We start from the raw sequence: 26,277 nt of genomic DNA on the forward strand, positions 1-26,277 counted from the left end.
TCACAATAGCAAGAACCTGGAACCAACCATGCTGTCCATCAAAAGAGGACTGGATTAAAAAAATGTGGTACATATATACGATGGAATACTATGCAGCCATAAAAAAGAACAAAATCATGAATTTCGCAGCAACCTGGATGGAACTAGGAGTCAATAATACTGAGTGATCTCTCACAGAAACAAAGATCTGAGTATCACATGTTCTCACTCATATAGTGGACCTTGAACATCCACCGTAATACTATATAAAAAAAAAGACTGACAGTGGTGGGAAACTATGGGCGGGGAGGGGAAGGGAGGTGGGATTAATGGTAGTCAATATCTGTCTGGGAACGGGGAGACACCCCTTATCAACGAGAGTGCCTGAATGAAGCATATTTGTATACCTAACCCTAAACCGTACTCCACAATATCAAAATAAAAAATATTGATTTAAAAAAAAAAGAACATGTAAGTACCACAGCGCATAAAGAAGACAGTGCAGGGCAGCACAGGAAGGATGTCCACTGATCAACTGGCTGTGTGACTTTAGGCAAATAAAGCAACCTCTCAGAGTATTACCTTGTTCACTTATAAAAAGGAACTTTAAAAAATTCCCTTGAAGGAATTTTTAAAATGAAACAAGACGATGTAAATTAAACCTAGAGCATAGTAGCTGGGGCTGCTCAGTGGTGGTTAGAGCCCTTCTCATTAAGCTATGATGAATTAGAGTACCTGGAACAGAGAGAAAGGCAAAGAACAAAGTTACTAGTTTGTTTGGGATGGCTCAACAGAAGTTGCACTGGGGCGAGGCCTTAACTTTGGAAAGGAGCTTTTATTAACATAATGCTGACAGTTGATTTATTTTCACCTCCTTTTCTCTTGGGAAGGAGAGATAAAAGGAAAGGGTTAAACAAAAGCTTAACTCCTCAGGCTGCTGAATACCTGCATGATGAATGTCCTGACAACGTATTTTTCCAGATAAGGTTAGAGCTACAGATCTGTTGCACCTAAGAACTGGATGTTTTCTTTAGCCAGAGTTTTGTGTTTCCTCAACAATTTCAACTCTGCCTGGGCCGCCTTAAGCCAGACCCTCCCCTTTTGCTCTTTTCTTTTTCTGTGTTGGACATTGAAGAAAACCTGAGGAGTTGGAGGCGCAAAAAGAAATGGAGGAATGTGTTGAGCCTCTTTGATCCAAATTCCCTGGCTTCACATTTCACACAGCAAGGAGTTCCTTGGTGTCTAAAATGTGCAGAGAGCTCTGGGCCCTCCTGCTCCCTTTCCACCAACTTTTCTTACACGCTGAAGAATACTCACCTTATTCCTCTGAACTCACTGGCCTCTCCACCTCACCTCCACTCCTCCCTCCTCCACCCTCCACTCTGCTCACTTTACACCCCAAAGGAGCCCCAAGTCCTGATTTCTTTTTTTTTTTTTTGAGTTGGAGTCTCACTCTGTCACCCAGACTGGAGTGCAGTGGCTGCTCCTGGCCACTGCAGCCTTGACCTCCTGGCCTCCAGCGATCCTTTCGCCTCAGCCTTCCAAGTAGCTGGAACCAAAGGCACGCATGACCACACCCGGCTAGTTTTTTTTATTTATTGTAGAGATGAGGTCTTGCCAAGTTGCCCAGGCAGGTCTTGAACCTGCGGACTCAGGCAATTCACTCACCTCAGTCTCCTGAGTAGCTGAGACTACAAGTGCATGGCACCATGCCCGACTAATTTTTTGATTTTTTTTTGTAGAGACAAGGTCTAGCAATGTTGCCTAGACTGGTCTCATACTCTTGGACCTGTAATGTGAGTGCAGAGTCTGCAGTTTTTGATCCTGCCAGGAATTAGGTCCAGAGAATGTTCACTTTGCCCTGAGTACTGCCCTGGTCTATAGCATGGGTACAGGGGCAAAGATGGTAGGGGGTGACTCTGATTGGATATGGTTTGCAATATTCAGTGCTAAGAGACTCTGAGGGTAGATGGATGTGCTCTGTGTCTGGAGATTTGATAGGGATCTAGTTTGAAGACCTTCCAGAATTTTCATGACCTCTTTCCATCTTAATGACTGGATTACAATCATATTAATTTTTTGCTGTATAAGTTCTCATGTGTTTGTTCTGAAGTCAAAAGGGGAAATGAGACAGACAAAGAGTCTTCATTTATCTACTTTACACTATCCTCACCTCACTATGTGATGGCTGAGAAATTACTAAACAAAACAAGGCAGCAACATGTTCATTTATAGATTTAGAGAAAACAGTGCTGATTAGGGATAATAATGTTTTAACTGGGCAAGAACAACTTCTCTATACGTTATCTCAGGTGGAGTAATGGGAAGAGCATAATCTCTGGAAATAGATCTAAATGTTACATATTTGTGCTTGTGCTATACTGTAGCTATGCGACCTCACTAAAGCTCAGTTTCCACATTTTTAAATAGAAAAGGTGTACTATTCCCTAGGTTGAGGAAGCCAACACCTGATTCACTGTATAACTTAGTGTTTTACACTTACTGCTGAGAAATTAAATGAAGATCAGAACTTAAAATGATTAATGTAATCTAATAATGGGCCCTAGGTTGAGAGACTAACTGAAGCTCTTAGCAGATTATGTGAGACATGGTTGACTGTCTTGGTCAGTGGTTTCTCTCCCCTGACTTTCTCACTTAGTAAGTTCATTCTTTCTGCAGACCCCGGCTATATTTACTGCAGCTATATCCCAAATCTGAGTCTTCAGGGCTGACCTCTTTTGGAAATTGGGGAAGCTGGTGCCCAGTTGTGGGGCATTATTTGGGAGGGGAGCTAGGCTAAAGAAGCACAGAAGCTCTTGAGAACTGACCAAGAATAGGTGTCCAGGGGCACACAAGGCCCAAAGCTGTTTGTAAGAAGCCAGGAAGAGGGACGCCATTAACTGGGTGTGTCAGAGCTGCTGAGAGCTCATGTGCACCAGGAAATAACAATCTATATCATATACAAGAAGGAAAACTTAGACCAAATATGTCTTCTGTCTTGACTTAAAGATAACATAATATAAAATACAAATCCCATAATAATTTTGGATTGTAAAAAAAGATCCGTATTTGAAAAAGAGTGCTACATGTATGGTTCTGGTCTTCTAACAATGGGGACGTACTTCTCTCTGTATGGATTATTAGCTCAGGAGGTCTAGGTGGGTGGATGAGTGCAGACTTAGGGGATAAGTCTCCTCTACATGATGCATTCAAAAGGCCAAGCTATGACTGGTTAGGGAGTATTTATGATGGTATGTAAAGAAAATATTTAATATTTATTAGATTACATTCATCATTTTAAGTTCTGATCTTCATTTAAATTCTCAGCAGTGATTGTAAAACATTAAGTTATAAAGTGAATCAGTGCTATGTGAATAATGGTCCCAGACCTAAATGGATGAAGGTACCAGACATGATTATGGGGCAGCCCAAAGAAATACAGTAAATTTAGAAGAGGGCCACATCCAATTGACCACCTTATCCAATATTAGGATATCCCCATTTTCATGTTTTTCTTCTTGCTTACATGTAAACAACAGTGAACTTTCTCATCAGTTCCTACTGTTCACTAATACCCTCAACAAAAGCAAAGGCAGAGATGACGGTGCATATTCTCAAAAGAAGACAAACAATAATGTTGGGTTTTGGTTATTTATGGAGCTAAGAAGAAGGGAACTTGGTTGGAGGCCCCATAGGAGAAACTGTGCATTGAATCAAAAAGCAGAACTATAGAAACCGGCATTGGAGCAATCACTAGGCAACAACAGCCACTTGGGAAGCTGGAGGTCTGTCCCAGAACCAGCTTCTGTGACTAAAGAAATGAAGAAAACTACTGCTTTAAGGCACACATAGTCTCTCCAGTCAGATCAGGAACTCTGTGGGCATAAAAGGAAACATCATTGCAGGTAACTGCCCCCCTTGCTCTAAGTCCCAAGAGAGAAATATTATGGTGAGAGAGTGGCTCTCATTCTGATAAAGAACAGAGTTTACTCAGCTTCCTCCATCAATAGAACCAAGTAATGCTCTTCCCAACCCCCATTCACCCAAGGGCTGAGGTGGAAAGAGACGTTGAGGCCTGACTCTCTTCCCAGCAGGTGCCTCAGCATAACACAAAAGAGGCACTTATATCCTTCCATACTCCCCCTCAAGGAAATTGAAGCAGGAATGTTACCTGTTTATTGAGATTCTTGTTGAACTGAAATGAAAGGAGGAAAGAGACAGTATTCAGCTACCAAAACCACTTTAGTAACTTTTCCACTCTATCTTCCATTGCCCATGTCCTAATGGATGCCCTGCACAAGCCCAAGCCTGAGTAACTGGACCTCAAGCATCTGATTGCATTAAGACCCCATCCTGGGATCCTCTCTCCCTACAGGCCATCTTGGCTCAATGACTATTTTATCCAGCGGTCCTCCAGACTCTCTGGAATGACTTTTTTGTCTCATTCCCTTATAATAAAAAATGGGTGAGCAAGCCAGAAGAAGGCAAATCTCGATCCTCTTGCAGGTGTCCTTACCTTTCTTGCTCCTCCTGTGCATGCAGATGCCCATGCCAAAGATGATGAGCCCCAGTATGAAGCCCCCAGCTCCAGTCAGCGTCTTGCTCTGGGCAGAATCAGACTGCACTTCTGGGAAGAAGAAACCCGGGGTCAGTGTCACCTCCACCAGCTGCACCCCCACTCAAGTCCTGTTTGATCCTGGAGTCTGATGTAGAATATTGGCACAAGGACAGTGAGGGGGATACATTTTGGGTAAGCAGGAAATTTAGAGAGACCCACCCACTCAGTTCTAGAAGGGAGGATGTGACCTCAGCAAGGTACAGACTCTGGAATTTGTCCCTTAAAATAACTCAGAATAGGTCAAAAGCCTGAAGGAAAAGAAATTCCCATGTGTGAGGGCAATCAAGGAAGGTGTCTGATTCCCCAGATTCTCTGACAAGGAGGGAGAACCATATGCATCCTCGGGATCCCTCATGCTGAGGAAAGACAAGTCTCCACTGTTCCCAGCTTAAAACAACACTCAGGGGCTTACCGAGAAGAAGGATGGCGGTGGACATGGCCTCAGGGTGTAGACACATAAGAGAAGATGAGTGTGGACCCCACAGCCAGCGAGTCCCCTTTCCCTTCAGGGGTGGGGGTAACGGGTCAGCGGGGAGTAACTCACTCCACTCCACGGTGAGAGGACTGTCCAGGCTGGGGTGCTCCACTTGGCAGGTGTAGATGTCTCTCTGCTGGGGGGTCATTTCCAGCATCACCAGGATCTGGAAGGCCCAGTCTCCATTGCGGATCAGGCTGGTGGACACAACCCCGGCTATTTCTTCCTGTCCATTGAGGAACCATCGGACTTGAATGCTGCCTGGATAGAAATCTGTCACGTGGCAGACAAGCAGGTTGTGGTGCTGCAGGGGCTTCTTCTTGGCGGGGGAGATGTTCACTCTAGGCTGAACTGGGAGTGGGGAAGAAACAGGTATCAGGCCCTTCCCTCCACCCGCCCAGCAGGCCGTCCAGTGGGACCCTTCAGGCACCTTGCAACTCGTCGTCGCCCCCACAAGTTTCTTCTCTGCATGTCCTGCTCTGCCTGGAGGTTCTATGTCCATCCCCACAGCAAGCCCCCTGCGAATTGTCCTGGCGCCTCCTTCCCTCCATCCCCGTCCACAGCCAGGCCTGATCCTGTCCCCTCCACAGCCAGGCCTGATCCTGTCCCCAGGTCTGTCTACACCACCTTCCCTCTCTCCACGCCCAGCCCAGCTCAGGTCCGGGCGCTTGCTCCCGGACACATCCCGGGCTGGCCTCGCTCACCCATCGGTCCCCAGCTCCAAAGTCCTCCTCCCGCGCCTCACGATTGCCCCTTAGGTCGGCAGCTGTGCCTGCTCTCTGGGGCCGCCGCAGCCCTCACCTCGGCGCTGCAGGGTGACGGCCTCATCCCGCTTGTAGCTGTATCTGCACAGCGTGTCCACCAGGGCCCGCCTCTCCGCCGGGAGGCCCTTCCGTCCGTTCCAGTCCTCGGCTGTGGACCGCCCCAGCTCGGTCACCGCGCGCGGTACTCCCCCACGTCGCTGTCGAAGCGCACGTACTCCTCCCGGATGGAGATGTACCTCTCTATGTAGCGCTGCGTCTGGTTAAAAGCGTAGCAATCCATTCGACCGTGGTACAGACAATTCTCTGCGGAGAGTGAGGGTGGGTAGGCGGCGAAGGGGTGGGGGAGAGGCCTTGAGACGGGGCGTCCTTTCCCCTCCCCATCTCCGTCTGTCTCCCTCTCAATATTAACGATCCATTCTCCTCAAATTCCCCCTCAGAGTTAGATTTTAAAAGTTTTCCTAATACCGGGTTATGTCATCCTTGGCAGGTCATGGAACCTTGCTAGGCCTAGATTTTCTCACCCATAAATGCCAGGGTTTCCTGCAAATAACGCGACTGGCTGCTCAGGGGTGACTCAGGGATCACAGAGAGAGGGTCAGATATGGGGAGGAAGCCATCACCTCTCCCACGTGGAGTAGGAGGGAAGGCCTCTGATCTGGCCTTTCAGGTTGGAGCAGAATCCACCAGGCCAGGAGAGAAGCAGCAGGGGTGGGGATGGGGGGTGGGGGGAGGTGGGGGGGAGGCAGGGGTGGGGAGGGATGTACCTTAATTGATGAAAATTACCACCACAATCAGAGACCTATGGGGGTAGACTCCTGTGTCTCAGAGGCCTTGATGGTGTAATTTTTGTAGAACCGTGTGGGGCAGCCTTTCCCATATGCTGTTCTTCCTCTGGAGTGCCTGCCTATCTACACACAAGCAGCAGTAACCTAGAACATTTCTGTTGGCTTCTGTCTGAATCTCTTCAGGCCTGCTCTGTTCTTGGGCACAATGAGCATATTAAGGTGGTGTGATTGTTTGCACATCTGTTTCATGCTCAGGTAAACTAACAAATTCACTTCTCAAGATAAATACCTACTGTCTTCTTATTATATCCAACATCTAACGGAGCACTCAGTAATTTTTTTAAATCGGTGAATGAGTTCACCAACAAGTAGAATGAATGATATACCTGGAACATAAGAAGGAACTCTAAAGAGTTTATGGGGTGTGTTTTGGTTCTAGGGATTTTACTTGGGAGGTGGGAATGACAGAAGAGTAAGTACACAGAGAATCACTTGCACAGTGAGCTTCTGCAAGTGTCCAGCTGGTGTGACAGGAGGACTGGGAGTGTGGCCCTGAAGCCCGGGTAGGAGGTGTGGTGACGGGGGAACTCAGTTGGGAAAGGCCTATTTTAAAACTCAGTCAGAGTCCAAAGGGTGTTGCCTCCATGAGTGCTTTGTGCTGCATCGCCTGATGCCCCTGAAGGGTTGTCTCAACCAGACTTTTCTTCCCTCAACCCTTTTAAGCCAAATCCCGGTTCCTTGAGCCTTTTCTCTTCTTTCTTGTTGAGGTTGGGGATGGGTATGAAGTTGGAGAAGTATGAAAGGAATTGTGGAATCACCCTGCCCAGTCTACCCACACTCCCCTTTGGCTCCAGCGTTTCCTCCAGCAGGTGCTTTTTGTTTTTTTTTTAAGTCAGGGTCTCATTCTGTCACCCAGACTGAAGTGCAGTGGCATGGCCAAGGCTCCTTGGCACAAGCAATCCTCCCACCTCAGTCTCCCGAGAAGCTAGAATTACAGGTGTGCACCACCACTCCTGGCTAATTTTTATTTATTTTTATTTTTTGTAGAGATGAAGTCTCACCATATTGTCCTGGCTGGTGTTTTTTTTTTGTTTTGAGTTGGAGTCTCACTCTGTCGCCCAGACTGGAGTGCAGTGGCTGCTTCCAGCCACAGCAGCCTCAACCTACTGGGCCCCGGCAATCCTTCCGCCTCAGTCTTCCGAGTAGCTGGAACTACAGGTGCGTGCTACCATGCCCGACTAATTTTTTGATTTTATTGTAGAGATGAGGTCTCGCCTGGCCAGGCAGGTCTCGAACCCGCAGGCTCAGGCAGTCCACTCACCTCAGCCTCCCAAAGGCACAGGAGCCACCGAGCCTGGCTAGAACCGTGCTTTTTACTTAAGTTTCTGTTTGTTTATTATTGGTGTATAGAAATGCGATTGTCTTTTGTACATTTATTTTATACCCTGAGACTTTGCTAAAATTCTTTATCAGTGCAAGGAGGTTTTTGGCTGATTCTCTTGGGTTTTAAAGGTATACAATCATGTCATCTGCAAAGAGAGATAACTTGACTTCCTCTTTTCTATTTGGATACCCCTGATCGCTTTCTCTTCTCTGATTGCTCTGGCTAGGACTTCCAAAACTATGTTAAACAGGAGAGGTGAGAGTGGGCATCCTTGTCTTGTTCCAGTTTTCAGGGGAAATGCTTCCAATTTTTGTCTGTTTATGAGTATGCTGGCTGTGGGTTTCTCACAGATGGCTTTTACTATTTTGAGCTATGTTCCACCTATGCCTAGATGTTAGAGGGTTTTTATCAAGAAGGGGTGCTGGATTTTATCAAAAGCTTTTTCTGCATCTCATGATATAATAATGTGGTTTTTTGTTTTTTACGTTTGTTGGTGTATTTAATTATGTTTGTGGTCTTATGAATGTTGAATCAGCCTTGCATCCTGGGCATGAAGCCTACTTGGTCGTGATGGATGATTTTTGAGATGTGCTGTTGAGTCCTACTTGCTAGGATCTTGTTGAGAATTTTAGCATCTATGTTCATCAAAGATATTGGCCTGAAGTTCTCTTTCTTTGTTGGGTCTTTACCTGGTTTGGGTATCAATGTGATGTTAACTTCATAAAATGATTTGGGGAGAGTTCCATCTTTCTCAATTGCCTAGAATACTTTCAATAGGATTGGTATGAGTTCCTCCTTGTATGTTTTGTAGAATTCTGCTGGAAAACCATCTGGTCCAAGGCTTTTTTAAATAAAATTTTTAAAGAAGACTAAAATAGTTGTGAAATATGGTGAAGAAAATATAAAAACAAAAAATGAACTTACCTGTAATAAGAAGATATTAGAGATATCCTTCTTTAAAACAAGATCAAAATAAGGATGTGCATTGTTACCATATATAATGCTGTAATGAGTATTCTTCTATGAAAATGAAATAAAATGACTAGTAATTTGATGAGACAAATATTATTTCAGACAGCTTACATATCATGAAGACTCAAATAATAAGAAATCTGGGTAGAATTCAGTGGCTCTTGCCTGTAATCCCAGCACTTTGGGAAGCTGAGGTGAGAGATTGCCTGAGACCAGAAGTTCAAGACCAGCCTGGGCAACTTTGTGGCACTTTGTCTCTATAATAAATAAAAAATTAGCCTGGTATGGTGGCACGTGCCTGTAATTCCAGCTACTTGGAAAGCTGAGGCAGTAGGATCGCTTGAGTCCAGTAGGTTGAGACTGTGGTGGCTGTCAGTGTGCCACTGCACTCCAGCTAGGGTGACAGAATGAGACTCCTACTAGAAAAGGAAAGAAAATAAAAGAAATCTCGATAATAAGAATTATTAGCCATGACAATTAGGCAAGAAAAAGAAGTAAGGGGTATCCAGATTGAAAAGAAGAAATCAAACTCTCTCTGTATGCTGATGATATGATCTTATACCTAGAGAATCCTAAAGACTCTTGGACTCCTGGATGAATGAATTCAGTTAAAGTTTCAGGATACAAAATCAACACACACAAATCAGTAGCACTGCTAGACACCAATAGGGACCAAGCTGAGAATTAAAGCAAGAACTAAATTTCATTCACAGTAGCAAACCAAAAGCTAAAATATCCAGGAATAATTCAAACCAAGGAGGTGAAAGATCTTTACAAGGAGAAGTACAAAACTCCAATGAAAGAAATCATGGAGGACACAGACAAATAGAGAAACATTCCATGCTCATGGATTGGAAGAATCAACATTGCTAAAATGACCATGTTACCCAAAGTAATCTACAGAGTCAATGCAATCCCTACTAAACTACCAATGTCATTTTTCACAGAACTAAAAAAAAATCCTAAAATTCATATGGAGCCCAAAAAGAGAGAGAATAGCCAAAGCAATCCTAAGTAAAAAGAATAAATCTGGAGGCATCACATTACCTGACTTCAAATTATACTACAAGGCTGTAGTAATCAAAGAAACATGGTATGGGTACAAGAGCATGGACCAATGGAACAGAACAGAGAATCCAGAAATAAGCCCAAATACCCACAACCAACTGATATCTGGCAAAGTAGACAAAAACATATACTGGAGAAAGGACACCTTATTCAACAAATGGTCCTGGGAAAATTAGAGAGCTACATGCAGAAAAATGAAACTTGATCTCTGTCTCTCTTGGTATAAAAAAATTTACTCACAATGGATTAAAGACTTAGCTGCCAGGTCTGAAACCATGAATATCCTAGAAGAAAACATGAAAAAACAATTCTGGACATTGGCCTAGGCAAATAATTTATGACTAAAACCTCAAAAGCAAATGCAACAAAAACAAGAACAAGTGGGACTTAATTAAACATAAAAGTTTCTGCATAGCAAAATAAATAATTAACAGAGCAAATAGGCAACCTACAGAATGAGAGAAGATATTCACAAACTGGACATCCAACAGAAGACAAATATCCAGAATCTACAAATAACTCAAACAAATCAGCAAAAAAAAAAAAACAAAAGCAAATAACCCCATTAAAAAGTGGGCAAACGACATGAACAGACATCTTTTGAATATATACAAGTGACCAACAAACATATGAAAAATGCTCAATATCAGGGAAATGCAAATTAAAACCACAATGAGATGCCATCTTACACCAGTCAGGATGGCTATTAATAAAAAAACTGAAAAACAATAGATGCTGGTGTAGATGCAGAGAAAAGGGAATACTTATACACTGTTGGTGGGAGGAGAAATTAGTATACTCTCTATGGAAAGTGGTGTGGAGGTTACTCAAAGAACTAAAAATAGATCTACCATTTGGTTCAGCAATACCACTACTAGGTATCTACTCAAAGAAACAGAGGTTGTTATGTAAAAAAAAGACACCTGTACCCACAAGTTCATTGCAGAGCGGTTCATGATTGCAAAGATGTGGAAACAACCTAAACTCCTCTCAACTGATCAGTGAATAATGAAAATGTGGTATATATACACCATGGAATACTATGTAGCCATTAAAAAAATGAAATCATGTCCTTTGCAGAAACATGGTTGGAGCTGCAGTTCATCATCCTAAGTGAACTGACTCAGAAACCGAAAACCAAACACTGTGTGTTCTCACTCAAATGTGGAAGCTAAACAGTCACAAAGATGGAAATAATAGACACCGGGGACACCAGTAAGACAGGGCTGCGGGTTTAGGGCTTAGAAACTACCTATGGGTCACAATTTCACTATCTGGGGAATGGGCCACCTGAGACCCAATCTTCATCACTAAACAGTATGTTCGTGCAACCAACACACATCTGTACCCCTGAATCTATAAAAAACCAAAAAAACTTAAGGTCATAAAATCATACACACACCACACAATAAAAATTATGTAGAAATTTCACTAACCAAGGTAATCAGGAATAGAAAAATTCCTACAAATCAACTTCATTCAAGTTAATTAAAACCTCTAAATGAAAACTAAAACTTTGTGGAAGGATCGCCGGAGCCCAGCAGTTGAGGCTGCGGTGGCCGGGAGCGGCCACTGCACTCCAGTCTGGGCGACAGAGTGAGACTCCAACTCAAAAAAAAAAAAGAAAAGAAAACTAAAACTTCTACATCAAAGATGGAATAAAAATCCATGATCTCAGGTGCATTTATTTTTAAATACCAATAGAATATGTTTGTAAACTTGATGAAATAACTTAAAACATTGTTTAGAAAAATTAGTAGACAGAAACATCAAAGATCACCTGAATGTCTGTGATGGGGTTAGGGGTAAGGAATGATGGAGCATCATATAAGACGTTTGCTGGCAGAAGAAATTATGACTTGTCTTCTCAAGTTTTTCTCTAACTCTAAAAATGAACTGTGAATTGGAGTTTCTTTGACCATGCTGGTCCCTGAAAATTCTCCCATCTTGTCCCCAGACCCTTTGGCACTCTCTTCACCCAGCAACAGAGAATGCCAGCTCTATTATGTGCCTGACTGGTTAAGTAAGCCCAGCTATACTGATTCCCCTCCACCCATTTTGGCCATTTTCAGGTGATAGAAGCCCACAGTTTCAGAGCTCTTACTGTCCCCACCCTGCCTCAGTTCCTTATCATTGTTCCTGTGCTCACAGCTGTTAGCTGTAGACCCCACAACGTGTTCCCTGAAGAGAGAATGTCCCAGACCAGAGCTGTGATCCTGAGAGTCCTCTCCTTGATTTTCCTGCTGAGTCTCCTAGGAGCTGAGGCCATCAAGGGTGAGTCCTCAGAAGGATTCTTGAGCCTCGGGGGTGAGAAGTGGGGGCAGGCTATCATAAATTGCTGTTTCAGGAATTAGGGACTCACTGATCTATTTTTCCTCTAACTCCTTTTTTCCTCTTCATTCCTTTTTGTGAGATTCACCGTTTTTCCCTCTCGCTCTAATAATAATAGCAATAGCAACCACAATTTACTAGACACCTATGTAATTTCTTTCCCCATTTACATCTCACAAGAACCTTCAATGAAGATATTATCAACTCCATTTTAGAGGTGAAAAAACCAAAGCTCAAAAAGATTAATACATTTTCCATGGTTACATATCAATTCAAAGAGCCAAGTTTAAAGTCCAGGCGCCGTTGTGATGATCATACTCTGCATTGCCCACACTTCTGCACACAGTGACTTTCTAACTGAGACCTGCTGGGCTCCACATCCCTCCTACCTCTCCTGGATCCCCAGCTTCTGTTTTGTGTGGCTGCTTTTAAAGGACCCAAAGGTATGGGCTCTCTGTGTTAGAACCTAGGCAAGAAAGTACTAAGAGTATCTTGCTTCTTTTTCAATATCCTAGGACTCTTTCAGGGTCTTTGTGGGTGGTTCCCAAGCTTTTTTTTCTCTCCTCAAGATAGCAGAGTTGCATGTTTTTGTTAGCCTTATGATTCGAGTCCTGAGAGACCCAGTGACCATTGGGAGGTTTAGACTTTGGATGACAGCAAGAATTCTACCAGGTATTGTAAATCATGGTGAACACTCTTTCTCCCTCCTGTCCTGATATCAGGAAGCATTAAACCTGTGCATGTTATTGTCATACAAAAACCTAGTGATGTGAAGGTTTAGCATTCACAATAGAAAAGATGCAACCTGGCCTCCAGGCAGTTTTATTTAAGGCGTGGGGTTCAAGTGCATGGAGAAGTAAAAAGGAAGTGAGGTTAGGCAGAACCAGAATTACCTATTGCCAGGTTGATGGTCACTCAGGTATTTCCAATGTTATGTTATAATATAAATCACAATGAACATATCTCCATATAGACATGAATACTCTTTAAGATTCTTAGCCGGGCTCGGTGGCTCAGCCTGTAATCCCGCGTTTTGGGAAGCTGAGGTGAGTGGATTGCCTGCGCCCGCGGATTCAAGACCTGCCTGGGCAACTTGGTCATCTCCACAATAAATCAAAAAAATTAGCCGGGTGTGGTAGTGCGCATCTGTAGTTCCAGCTACTTGGAAGGCTAAGGCAGAAGGATCGCCAGAGCCCAGCAGATCGAGGCTGCAGTGGCCGGGAGTGGCCACTGCACTCCAGTTTGAGTGACAGAGTGAGACTTCAACTAAACCCCCCCCAAAACCCCCCAAAAAACAGAAGATTCTTGATAGGTAGAACTAATGAATTCAGCTCTGTCTTTATTGCCTCCCTCTCCACTGGTTCCTCCTCTCTCAACATATGAACATGTTCTTCACCTTAAAAACAAAAACATGAACCAACAGTTAAAAAACAACTTTGCCTTCCCTCTGCAGCCTATCCTAGAGATACTCTCTGTGTCCTTACCCATGTAGCTAACCTTCCGACTTTTGTTTCTAATACAACCCCGAGGATACCCTTGTGTTGGCCAGCAGAAGCCTCTATATATGATCAAATCCAGTGGGTACTTTTCAGTGTTTCTCTGACTTGAGTTCTTGATGACATTTGTACTGTAATCTAATCTACTTCTTTCTAATTTCTTATTAAAATTAACTTAATCTATCCTTATTTTTCTTCTATTTCTCTGGATCCTCCTTGTTCTCCTTTGAAATTGACTCTTAATTATCACATTCCCAAGAGCTATAACCTGAGATATTTGTAATTCTTCTTTTTAAGTTTTATTTTATTTTTAATTGACACGTACTAACTGTACATTCTTATGGGGTACAGTGTGATGTTATGATGCATGTATACTTTGTGTAATGATCTAATCGGTATTTAGCATAGATAGGGAATTAACTTACATGATTGGACATTCGAATGCACGTTCATATCCTTGAAAGTTCCTAACTTAAAGGTTCGTATGTGGAACGTATTTGGAGAACTTCAGAAACTTTAGTATGATTGGAGCTAGCCTCAGAAGTAGAACAGTAGCAGGAGATCAGAAGAAATACACAGGCAAAAACAAGGTCATGACAGACCTTCCATGCAAAACTCAGGAGTTTTAGTGCTGTCCTACAACTCACAAGGAATCACTGATGGATTTTAAGCAGGAGAATGACAGCAGAGTTATAGTTTAGGAAGGCCACTGTGGCAGCAGTGTGCAGCGTGAATGGGAGAAGCTAGTTCAAGACGCAAGGCCAACCGTGCTTGAGCAATGAGAGAGAGCAGAAGGCAGGGAGAAGAGACAACAATTTGACTGACACTGGAGAGCTTAGACCTTCAGGAATTGGTGACCGATGTGGGTGTTTAGGGAGGTGGAAAACTCCCAATTAACTTTCTTATTCCTAGACTGCCCAATGCAATCATCTTTTTTTGGGTCATTTTAAAAAATCATATTTTAAATAGACAAATAAGAATTGTATATATTTGTCATGTACAACCTGTTATTTAAAATATGTATACATTGTGGAATGGCTAAATTGAGCTAATTAACATATGATTATCTCACAAGCTTCTTTGTGATGAGAACATTCTTAGCAATCTCAAGAATACACTACATTGTACTTTCTTCTCCCTTTTAATTTTCTATTTTTTTCCCTTTTCCATAACAAGAAAAATGAAATTCCCGTATCTCCAACCCATGACTCTAGAAACAACTTTACATCTGTGGTCCTAAAAGAATTGAGATCTCATGGAAAGAGAAAAATCTGTTAGTTTCACCAATAGCTATGTGACCTTTTAAGCAAGTTACTTAACCTCTACATTTTCTTATCTGTAAAATAATGGGTTATGTATATGCTTTATAGGGTTATTATGCCCATTAAATGAGAGGAATATATAAAGTATTTAGAACAATGCCATGCACAGAGTAAGTACTCAACATCTGTTATTGTAAGCTTCAAAATGTTACTTGTCATTGTTTTTGTAGGTTTGAGATGCCCAGACATTCTTTTTAATTTTTATTTTTTGAGTTGGCTGGAGTACAGCAGTACGCTCACAGCCACCGCAGCCTCCACCTGCTGGACTTAGGCGATCCTTCTGCCTCAGCCTTCCAAGTAGTTGGAACTACAGATGCATGCCACCATGTCCGGCTCGTTTTTGTGATTTATTGTGGAGACAAGGTCTCACCAAGTTGCCCACGCTGGTCTTGAACCTGCAGGCTCAGGATGCCCAGACTTTCAAAGGCCAGGAAGCAGCTTGACTTCTCAGTGAATCCCTTTTCATTTTGTTCCTCCCTCATTTCCTTTTGTAACTACTCTTGACTGCTCTGTAGTATCTCCTTTTTGGTGTTACTCCTCCTTCCCCTATATGTCTTTCCTTTAGCTTCCTTCTACCTTTTTATTTTTTTCTTTGAGTTGGTGTCTCACTGTCGCTGAGGCTGGAGTGAAGTGACATGCTCATGACCAGTGCAGCCTTGACCTACTGGGCTCAGGTGGTCCTTTCACCTCAGCCTTCCCAGTAGCTGGAACCATAGGCGTGCACCACCATGCCCAGCTGATTTTTTGATTTACTGTAAAGACAAGTCTCGACAAGTTGTCTAGGCTGGTCTTGAACCCCTGGGCTCAAACAATCCTCTCACCTTCTTCTCCCAAAGTGCTGGGATTAAAGGCAAGAACCACTGCACCTGGCTTCCTTTGGCCTTTTTATATAAATATTTATTCATTCTTTGGCCTCCACCACTTACATATTCATGCTTCCATTTTGTCACATTTTTCTCTACTTTCTTTATGCAGCGGACCATGTGTCAACTTATGCCATATTTACACAGACATATAGGTCATCAGGGGAATTTATGTTTGAGTTTGATAAAGATTAGATGTTCTACATGGATCTGGACAAGAAGGAGACGGTCTGGCATCTGGAGGAGTTTGGCCGAGCCTTTTCCTTTGAGGCTCAGGACGGGCTGGCTAACATTGCTATAGCGAACACCAACTTGAATGCCATGATCCAGCGTTCCAACTACACCCAGGCCACCAGTGGTACTGCCTTTCTTTGCTTCTTCCTCTCTGGTCAACTGGGAAGGCATGGGAGGGCTCCTGTGCCACACCCAGAATGGGAGACCCAGATGCCCACTGCTGAGGGATTCTTTTCCCCTGAGCGGTCATGGGCTTATTCCAGTACAGCCAAGGGCTGGCATCATCCCTTCTCATGCATGAGAAAGTCTGAGCTGAGTGAGGCTGGTCAGTGGGCTGACACTCTTGGCTCTGATTCGGGGACGCAAAGGTGGAACCTCTGTGATTCAGTTCAGATCAGGGGACTCACCAGGTCCTGTTTCCTCCTAGAGCCCCCTGAGGTGACCGTGTTTCCCAAGGAGCCTGTGGAGCTGGGCCAACCCAATACCCTCATCTGCCACACTGACAAGTTCTTCCCGCCGGTGCTCAATGTCACGTGGCTGTGCAATGGGCAGCCGGTCACTGAGGGTGTCGCTGAGACCATCTTCCTGCCCAGAACAGATTACAGCTTCCACAAGTTCCACTACTTGACCTTCATGCCCTTGACTGACAATGTCTATGACTGCAAAGTGGATCATTGGGGCCTGGACAAGCCGCTTGTCGGGCACTGGGGTATGCAGTCCCTTTTCCTCTCCATAATCTCTTGACACCCTCCACTCCCCGGACCAGGTACCCTCTGTACCAGCTTTTCCCACTCACCAAGTCTCAGTCCTCTCCATCTCCTAATGTGCCATCAATGGGTCCATATTCTTCAACCTCCAGGCCATCCCAGGTTGGCCTTACCCTTAACCACACCTTCTGATTTCATCTTCATTCCTTCCTCAGAGGCTCAGGAGCCAATCCATGTGACTGAGACAACGGAGACTGTGCTCTGTGCCCTGGGCCTGCTGCTGGGCCTGGTGGGCATCATGGCTGGCACCATCCTCATCATAAAGGCTCTGCATTCTGGTCATGACCCCAGAGCCCGGGGGCTCCTGTGGGCTATTGTCAGAGGAAAAGAGGAGGGAGCCTAGGATCTGTACTATATAATGAATGAAGGAAAAATTCTATTTCATAAATATACATTGATCTCTTAATGACTTAAAAGCATCAGACTGCATAATAACAACACTGATAATTTACTGAGCATTTAATATGCTCAGCCACTATTCTGAACATTTACATTTATTAACTCATTTTATCCCCAGAAATACTCTGTGAGGTAGGTACTATTACTGTCTCCATTTTACACTAGAGGTAATCTTCTTACATGTCTTTTTACATACACAGAGACATTAAGTAATTTGACTAAGGTCACACAGCTAGGGAGCAGTGTAGCTATCATTCCAATTCAGAAAGTCTGGATCCAAAACTCCTTAGTAACTGTTCTATACACCCTATTTTATTTACTAAAAAAAAATAAGACCAAGCTCAAATGCTATAAGAACTTATAGTCTAGTATTGACTCCAAATCCATATTTCTATATATAATTACAACACAATGTGACAGGTGTCTATAAACCATTTGCTGTCTCTATTTGGACTCACTGAATGAAAAAGCTCACATGAAAATGCCCCTTCTGACTGCAACCTCCTCAGGTCCCCTCCCACTGTGGGAGCTTTTCTTCTCTCCTCTCAATAAATCCTGCTTTCTCAAAAAAAAAAAAAAGAAAGAAAGAAAGAAAGAAAAAAAGAAAAAAAAAAAGAAAATGCCCGTTCTGGAATCCCATAGCTTTCTACTTATAACACTACCATGTTTTATATATTTGTACGTTTTTGTAATTCTCTTCCCATTAGATAGTGATTGTCCATGATGGTGACCACATTTAATTCATTATTACTACTATCCTTGCTGGATCTCAGGTGCAAAGGGTTAAGTGGATCATACTACTCAGTTCATGTATATGATCATCATTGCTTCCTCCAAGTTTCCTCTCTTGATTTATTTGTTCCCTTCTATCCCCAGGCCTCACTCTCATATCTAACCTCTTACTCCTACCCCATAGGTAAACATTCTAATAGATTTGATGAGTTTCCTTTTATTTGCATATACCCTGTAACATGCAGTGTTTTCTAGGGTATATGTATTTTTAATTAACCAAAATGGCACTATATTATAGATCTAATTTTGTACACCTAGATTGTTGCTTCTAGCTCTTCCATAGTATTCTTCTCTATACCTCCATATGTTAGTCCAATTTGCATTGCTATAAAGGAATACCTGAGGCTGGGTAATTTATAAAGAAAAGAGATTTATTTCACTCGTTTCTGCAGTATAAGAAGGATGGTGTCAACATCTGCTTGGCTTTTGGTGAGGATTCAGGAAGCTTTTACTCATGGTGGAAGGCAAGGGGAGCCAGTGTGTCACATGGCTAGAGAGGGAACAAGAGAGAGAGGAGGACATGTCTTGACAACCGGGTCTTGAGTCCACTGATAGAGTGAGAACTCACTCAATACTCCAGTGAGAGAACCAAGTCATTTGTGGGGGATCTGTCCCCAGGACCCAAACACCCCCACCAGTTCCCATCTCCAACATTGGGGGATTAATTATCGACATGAGATTGAATGGGGACAAATATCCAAACTGTATCAATCCACTTACCTATATTTCCACTAAGACACCTGAATTATCTCTGGTTCTCCACTATTGCAAGCCATGTTTGTATTCTCATGTGGACCTGCATATGCATATGGACTTGCATCTCTGCAATGCATGCACCCTAAAATGGGGTTGCAGGGTCCCTGGGGATGCAGTTCCTTAATTTGACTAAGTGTTGCCCATCTGCTCACCAGAATGGTTGTGTTAATCTATATTTCCCTCAGCAGTTACTGATATTTTCTGCAACTCCTAAATTCACATTAATTCACATCAACACTGGACATTTTCCAGTTTTCTAATATTTTCAAATCCCTTTGCATAAGTGAACATGCTGTCTTATTTTACATTTTTTTTTTCTGAGTCAGAGTTTCACTCTTGAGTGCAGTGGCATGCTTACAGCCATGTCAGCCTTGATCTGCTGGGCTCAGGCAATCCTTCCACCTTAGCCTTCCAAGTAGCTGGAAATACAGACCCGTGCCACCGCACCTGGCTAAATTTTTGATTTTTATTGCAGAAATGAGGTCTTGCCATGTTGCCCAGGTTGATCTTGAAACCCTGGACTCAGGCAATCCTCTTACCGCTACCTCCCAAAGTGCTGGGATTGCTGGCATGAGCCACTGCTCCCGACCTTATTTTGCACTTTCTTCTTAAATTACTTATAATTTAGGTGATCTTCTCTGCTGGTCAGTCACTTTGGGGCTCCTTTTCAGTAAATTGCTGGTTCACATCCTTTGCCCATTTTTGTATTGTCTTTTTCTTTTTGGTTTGCAGGAGATCCTTGTATAGTCTTGTCATACCTTGTCAGTTTTAGACATTGTAAATGATTTCTCCAAATCTGATTTCTGGCAGCTTCTTCCATGGTTTCCTTTATTAAATAGAAATCCTTAATATTTTGTAATAAAGTTTAGCAAATTTTTACTACTGTCTTTTGTTCATGTGATTTTTTTTAAAAAGAAGTGTTCCCCATACTGAAGTCTCAAAGATACTTTAAAATATCTCGTTTAGTATTAAATTTTACGTTTACTTCTTCTTCTTCTTCTTTTTTTGAGTTGGGGGGTCTCACTCTGTCGCCCGACTGGAGTGCAGTGGCATGCTCACGGCCACCCAGCGTTGACCTGCAGGGCTCAGGTGATCCTTCCATCACAGTCTTCCAAGTAGTTGGAACTACAGGCGTATGCTACCATGTCTGGCTAGTTTTTGTGATTTGTTATAAAGATGAGGTCTCTGGCCAGGCTCGGTGGCTTGGCCTGTATTCTCAGCACTTTGGGAGGCTGAGGCGAGTGGATTGCCTAAGCCCGAGGGTTTGAGACCCACCCGGGCAACTTGGTGAAACCTCATCTCTACAATAAATAAAAAATTAGCTGGGCATTGTAGCACGCACCTGTGGTTCTGGCTACTTGGACAGCTAGGTGGAAGGATCGCCTGAGCCCAGCAGATCAATGCTGGGTGGCCATGAGCGTGCCACTGCACTCCAGTCTGGGCAACGGAGTGAGACCCCAACTCAAAAAAAAAAAAAAGATGAGGTCTTACCAAGTTGTCCAGGTTGGTCTCAAACCCAGGGGCCCAGGCAATTCTTTCACCTCGGCCTCCCTAAGTGCTGGGATTACAGGCTGAGGCACCGCACCCAGTCAAGAAATTGTTCTTAAACGTGAAATTTAAGTTAGATTTCTTTGTATCACCACATTCTTGTATGTAGGAGAAATAAAAAAGCATAATTGCAATTAGAAAATTAAAAATGTTATTTCATTCACCTATATGTCTAGAAGCATCAAAGAATTTCTTTAAAATTATCAAAGACATAATATCATTTGGCAGCAATCAAATGAATTCCTACTTGATACAAAGAATCAGCATATAATTTTTAAAGAAATATTATTCACTCACAAAAGTAACTACAGATAAAAAGTACTCAAGGACCAACTTCTATAATGTATTTCCAAACAACCTCATTAAGAGGAATGTAAGGCCAGGCTGGGTGGCTCAGCCTGTAATCCCAGCACTTTGGGAGGCCAAGGCGAGTGGATTGCCTGAGACTGTGGGTTCGAGACCCACCCGAGCAACTTGGCGAGACCTCATCTCTATAGTAAATCAAAAAAATTAATGGGAGTGGTAGCACATGCCTGTGGTTCCAGCTACTTGGAAGGCCGAAGCAGAAAGATTGCTGGAGCCCAGCAGGTCGAAGCTGCAGTGGCCGGGAACATGCCACTGCACTCCAATCTGGGTGATAGAATGAGACTCCAACTCAAAAAACAAAACAAAACAAAACAAAACAAAAAAAGAGGACTGTGATTGTGATGTCTCCATTTTAGTTTTCTTCTCTTGTCCCCAAACCTCACAGTAAGTAGATTGGGGCTTTCTAGGCCATGTCAGTCCCTGACAGTTCTCCCACTTCTTCCAGCAGTTCTAGCATCTTCTTTACTCAGCGCATAAGTGCCCCTTCTGACATCTTCTGATTGACTGAACCCCATCAAGCTGTTTTATCTCCACTCTTTCTCCTTTGACAGGGGTAGGGAAATGAGCCTTGGATCCAGAGCTCCTCCCCTTCACTGCCTCATTTTCTCCTTGCTTTCTGGCTCACAGTTGCCATTGCAGATGTACCTTGAAGCCTTAAGGAGCCAGACCAGAGCCATGATCCTGCAAGCCATCGCCATGGCAACCCTGGTGGCTCTGCTGAACCTCTCTAAAACTGGGGCCATCAAGGGTGAGTGCGCAGATAGGCAAGAAAGGGTAGGGGACTCTGGGAGATTCTGGAGGCCATAGGTGATCTTTTAGTTTCTGCTTCTCTTCTTCCTTTTTTTTTTTTTTTTGAGTTGGAGTCTCACTCTGTCGCCCAGACTGGAGTGCAGTGGCCGCTCCCGGCTACCGCAGCCTCGACCCGCTGGGCTCCGGCGATTCTTCCGCCTCAGCCTTCCAAGTAGCTCTTCCTTTTTAATTATAGTGTGTGAGGCTCTCTTTTACTTCCTCTCATTATAACAACAGCAATGATAAGCACCCTTGACTGAACACCTATGAAGTGCCAAACCTCAAGTCATTCCTCACAATGCTGCCTTCAGGAAGGCATTTATTAACCCCATCTTAGAAACAAAAAGACTGAAACTCAAAGAGAGTCATAAAGTGTCTCATTTTCCCCATGTCATGTTACTGAAGAGAGAAGAGCCAGGGTTCTGCACTTCCTCTAGAGAGTCTCTCTCTCTCTCTCTCAAGTTGTAGTGGTAGCCTTCTTGAAATATGAGTCTACAATGTGCTTTTGACCTTCTCCCATTTCATTCTGTCCTCATCTCACTGAACTCTCCCTCTTCTCCACATCTCTGATGCTGCGCTCAGGGTGGCACCTAATGATCGTTATATAACCCAAACCAGTGGTCAATGCTCTGTCTCTATCTTATTTGTGTCATTAGTAATATTTGAGATGGGTCCACTCCCCTTTCCTGCAATTTTTTGTCTGTCCATTGTTTTATGAGCACGTTTTCTCCTTGTCTTCCTCATGTTAGTCCTCTCCTTTTCAGTCTCTTTTTCATGTCTGTGTTTGCCAGGATGCAGGACCACACCTTCAGACCCTGCTATCCTGACTTGATGCATATTTTCCTGGGTGACATAATCCAAATGTATAACTTCACCTACCATGCAACTCCTTTTAGTCTATGTCGCTAACATAGTGTAGCCTGAAGTCCTTCTATTTATTTCAACTGCTCTCAGATCAACTTCACTTGCCCTCAGTTCAAATTCAGCCCATCCCATACAGAACATTTTCTTTTCTCTGGGTCACTTCCTCATCCTTTATTGCCTTTGGCAGTCTCTTATGCTATAGTTTTCCACATTCCCTGGTTATGCTGGAATTCATATCCCTACTTCTGGCATATCATTTACTGATTCCTGTGGCTTCTCATGCCATTACTCTCATTCAAACTTTCCCACTCTCTTCCTTACCCTGGGTTACTGCCCCCACCCACACTCTCATCACTTCGTACCCCATTGCTGAAGAGTCTTGATGGTCTTTCAGACCTCCAACCCACCCTCCCCATCTTCTGCCACCTCCAGACACAAATCTGATCACATTATTCTCCTGCTTAAGATCCTTCAATAATTTCTCATGTCCTGCTGGATAAAATGCAAACACCCACCACCAGTATTTAAGGCGTTACAATATGTCCTACCCCCGCCTCCCGCTCATGTCTTCTTTGGCTCAGTCATACTGAAAAACTTGCAATTCTCCATGCAATTTCATGCCTCTCTACTTCTGAGGCTACTTCTCTGACTGGAAATGCCATGCCCTCTTTCTCTGCTTTGTTAACCTCAGTTAAACATCATCCTTTGGAAGCCTTTCCTAAATTTAATTTTGATATTAATACCTTCTTTATGCTCCCAAGTAGCATCTTTTGTATACTTTGTGATAACTCATAAGAAGCAAATCACATATATTGTAACCATATTTGTCTCTTTCATTCTTTGATTTCATGCACCTTGAGGACAAGGAATATATCTTTTGAGCTATGTCTTTAGTGCCTGTGTGCAGTCTCACCAGGGCTGCACTACCAGGTTTTACCCTGTGGCCTCCAGGGACACAATGGCATCTGGAGATGGGAACACAGTGGCATCCGAGAGCTTGGGGACACCAGTAGCTGCAGAGCATCTAGGAATGTTATGGCTCTTTTCAATAGGCTGGCCAATACATCGGGCTCCCAAGGAGCATTGCAATTCTTGCCTGAGGAATCCCAAGTTCTTGTCTCACAACCAAGAAGATTAAGGAGTGTGGACACTGAAGAGTGAGTGAGGTGTAATTTATTAGGTCACAGGCAAGCTCTAGGCAGGAAGAGAGCATTCAAGAGGGGGTTGCTGGAGATCAAAGTTCGGGGTTTTTTACGAGTTTCAAATAGGGAGGTATTTTCTTTTTTTTTTTTTCATCTTTTTTATAATAGCCATTTTAATAGGTGTAATAGGATATTTCATTGTGGTTTTGATTTGAATTTTCCTGATGATTAGTGACATCGAGCATTTTTCATATACCTGACTTATTTTGAGATGTATCTATTCAGGTCCTTTGCCCAGTTTAAAAATAAACATTATTTTTTTGTTGTTGCTATTGAGTTTGTAAATTTCTTATATGTTTTGTATATTAATTCCCTATCCAAAACATGGCTTGCAAATATTTTTGCACCATATGGTAGGTTGTCTTTTCATTTTGTTGTTTCCTTTGCTGTGCAGAAGATTTTTAGTTTGATGCAACCCCACCTTTATAGTTTTACTTTTGTTGCCTGTGCTTTTGGTGCCATCTCCAAAAGAATAATAGCTTAAACTAATGTCCAGTAGCTTTCTCCTAATGTTTTCTTTTAGAACATTTATGGTTTCAGGTATTATGTTTAAGTCTTTAATTCCTTTTGAGTTGATTTTTGTATATGGTGTGAGATAAGTATCTAATTTCATTCTTCTGCACATGAAGAACATAATCTGTTGAATAAACTATCCACTACCCAAGGGTTTGTTCTTCACACTTTTGTTGAAGATCAGTTGCTGAATGCAAGAATTTATTCCATTGGTATAGCTGTATGTTTTTAGACCAATACCATACAGTTTTGGTTACTGTAGATTTGCAATATACTTTGAAATCAAGAAGTGAGATGTCTCCAGCTTTGTTCTTTTTGTTCAAAGTTGTTTTGGTTATTTAGGGTCTTTTCCATATTAATTTTAGTGATGTATTTTCTGTTTCTGTGAAAAATATCACAGAATTTCAATAGGGATGGCATTGAATCTCTAGATCTCTTTGGGTAGCAGCAACCTGGATGGAACTAGAGTCTATAATACTGAGTGATCTCTCACAGAAACAAAGATCTGAGTATCACATGTCCTCACTCATATAGTAGACCTTGAACATCTATCATAATACTATAAGAAAAGGACTGACAGTGGTGGGAAACTATGGGGGGGCAGGGAGGGGAAGGGAGATGGGACTAAAGGTAGTCAATATCTGTCTGGGGATGGGGAAACACCCTTTATTAACAAGGGTGTCTGAACGATGCACATTTGTATACCTAACCCTTAACTGTACTCCACAATTTTATAATAAAAAATATGTTAAAAAATATTACATCAAAGATTAAAATCTCAAAAATGATCCTGCAGTGCTTAAACTGTAAGAAAGAAAATTAAGATAATGAACTTTAGACTTCTCACTGCCTAAATCCCAGCTTAGTTATGGTCTAGTTTCTTAGTAAGGAATATATATGTTAATATGAAGAATTGGGTCAGAACTTCTGATATCATGGGGAAACAAACTGATTTAGAACGTATTTAAGTCATTACATGCATTAAAATATTTTTTAAAAGGAAAATAAAAAGAATGAGCTTAAAGAGGTGAAAAATTTGCAGAGTGAAAATTGTCAGACATTGATAAAGGAAACTAAAGTAGTCACAGATAAATGAAAAGATGTCTTGTGTTCATGATTGGAAGAACTGAAATTGTTAAAAGGCCCATACTACCCAAAGGGAGGTATTTTCTGATTGGTTGACCCCAGGGATTGAAAATACACTAACCTAACTGATCGGCAGTAAGGACCAAAACGTGAGACAATAGTGTAAAGGGCTGGAGAGAGGATTGAAAAAGGGCCAGCAAGGAAAAGGCACAGGAAAAAGGAGAGAGCATTAAGAAAAGGGATGGGTGTGGGCTTTTGTCCAGAACTTGCAGCTTTTTTCTTCAGGTAAAATGGGAGAGTTTCCTGGAGACCCGCCCTGTCTGTCTGACTGGTTTCTTCCTTCCTCCCCTCTCACCTGGAGAATGAAAGTGCACAATATATGCTTTTTAAACCAAAATGTTAGGCAGTTAGGCAGACATGAGCAGGGGATGAAGAGGGAAGAGAGCATGGAAAGCCAGCTGACATTTAGTTATTGAATCATTTTAGAGATTGTCTTTCATGATGAGCTGGGCTGATTGTGAAAGCCGCTTTGATTTAAAGAAGTATTATTTTTTCTTTTTTTGCCCTTAGGAATGTGGTTTTCCTCCCCTTCCTCAATATAACCTGCTAGGGAGGCTGACCTTATCTGGTCAATCATTGCTACTGTTTGAGAGAGGACAACCAGCCATATTAAACCACCTAATAACCAAGAGGCTTGGAAAAGCCACACGTCTTTAAAGAAACACTGACAAACCTAGATAAGGAGCAGTCTTGCTGGACTCTTAAGAAAGTCTCTGAACTCCTAAAATGTAAACTCTTTTCCTTTATGATATTTCGTTTCAGACATGTTTTATGTTAATCATTAACTTGGTCTTGTAAACTAGAGCGCATTGCTTATGAGTAATAAATCATGAAGAGAGAGAAG

The 26,277-nt window shown here is 42.7% G+C and overlaps 2 pseudogenes across 2 annotated transcripts; one reads left to right on the plus strand and one right to left on the minus strand.

The window, feature by feature from the left end:
* Nucleotides 1-4,123: 4,123 nt before the first annotated feature.
* Nucleotides 4,124-6,361, minus strand: LOC103262747 (annotated as a pseudogene). The gene is made up of 5 exons (XR_002482070.1): nucleotides 6,358-6,361; nucleotides 5,874-6,139; nucleotides 5,142-5,423; nucleotides 4,481-4,606; nucleotides 4,124-4,176 (listed from the first exon to the last, which is right to left on the minus strand). The product of XR_002482070.1 is annotated as an HLA class II histocompatibility antigen, DP beta 1 chain-like (transcript).
* A 5,801-nt stretch (nucleotides 6,362-12,162) lies between these two features.
* LOC103262686 lies at nucleotides 12,163-17,524 on the plus strand (annotated as a pseudogene). Its single transcript, XR_002482077.1, has 4 exons — nucleotides 12,163-12,319; nucleotides 16,170-16,415; nucleotides 16,719-17,000; nucleotides 17,214-17,524. The product of XR_002482077.1 is annotated as an HLA class II histocompatibility antigen, DP alpha 1 chain-like (transcript).
* Nucleotides 17,525-26,277: the final 8,753 nt, after the last annotated feature.

Source organism: Carlito syrichta, unplaced genomic scaffold (genome assembly GCF_000164805.1).
Source record: "Carlito syrichta isolate Samal-C Ts95f unplaced genomic scaffold, Tarsius_syrichta-2.0.1 Scaffold92604, whole genome shotgun sequence".
NCBI classification, from domain to species: Eukaryota; Metazoa; Chordata; class Mammalia; order Primates; family Tarsiidae; genus Carlito; species Carlito syrichta.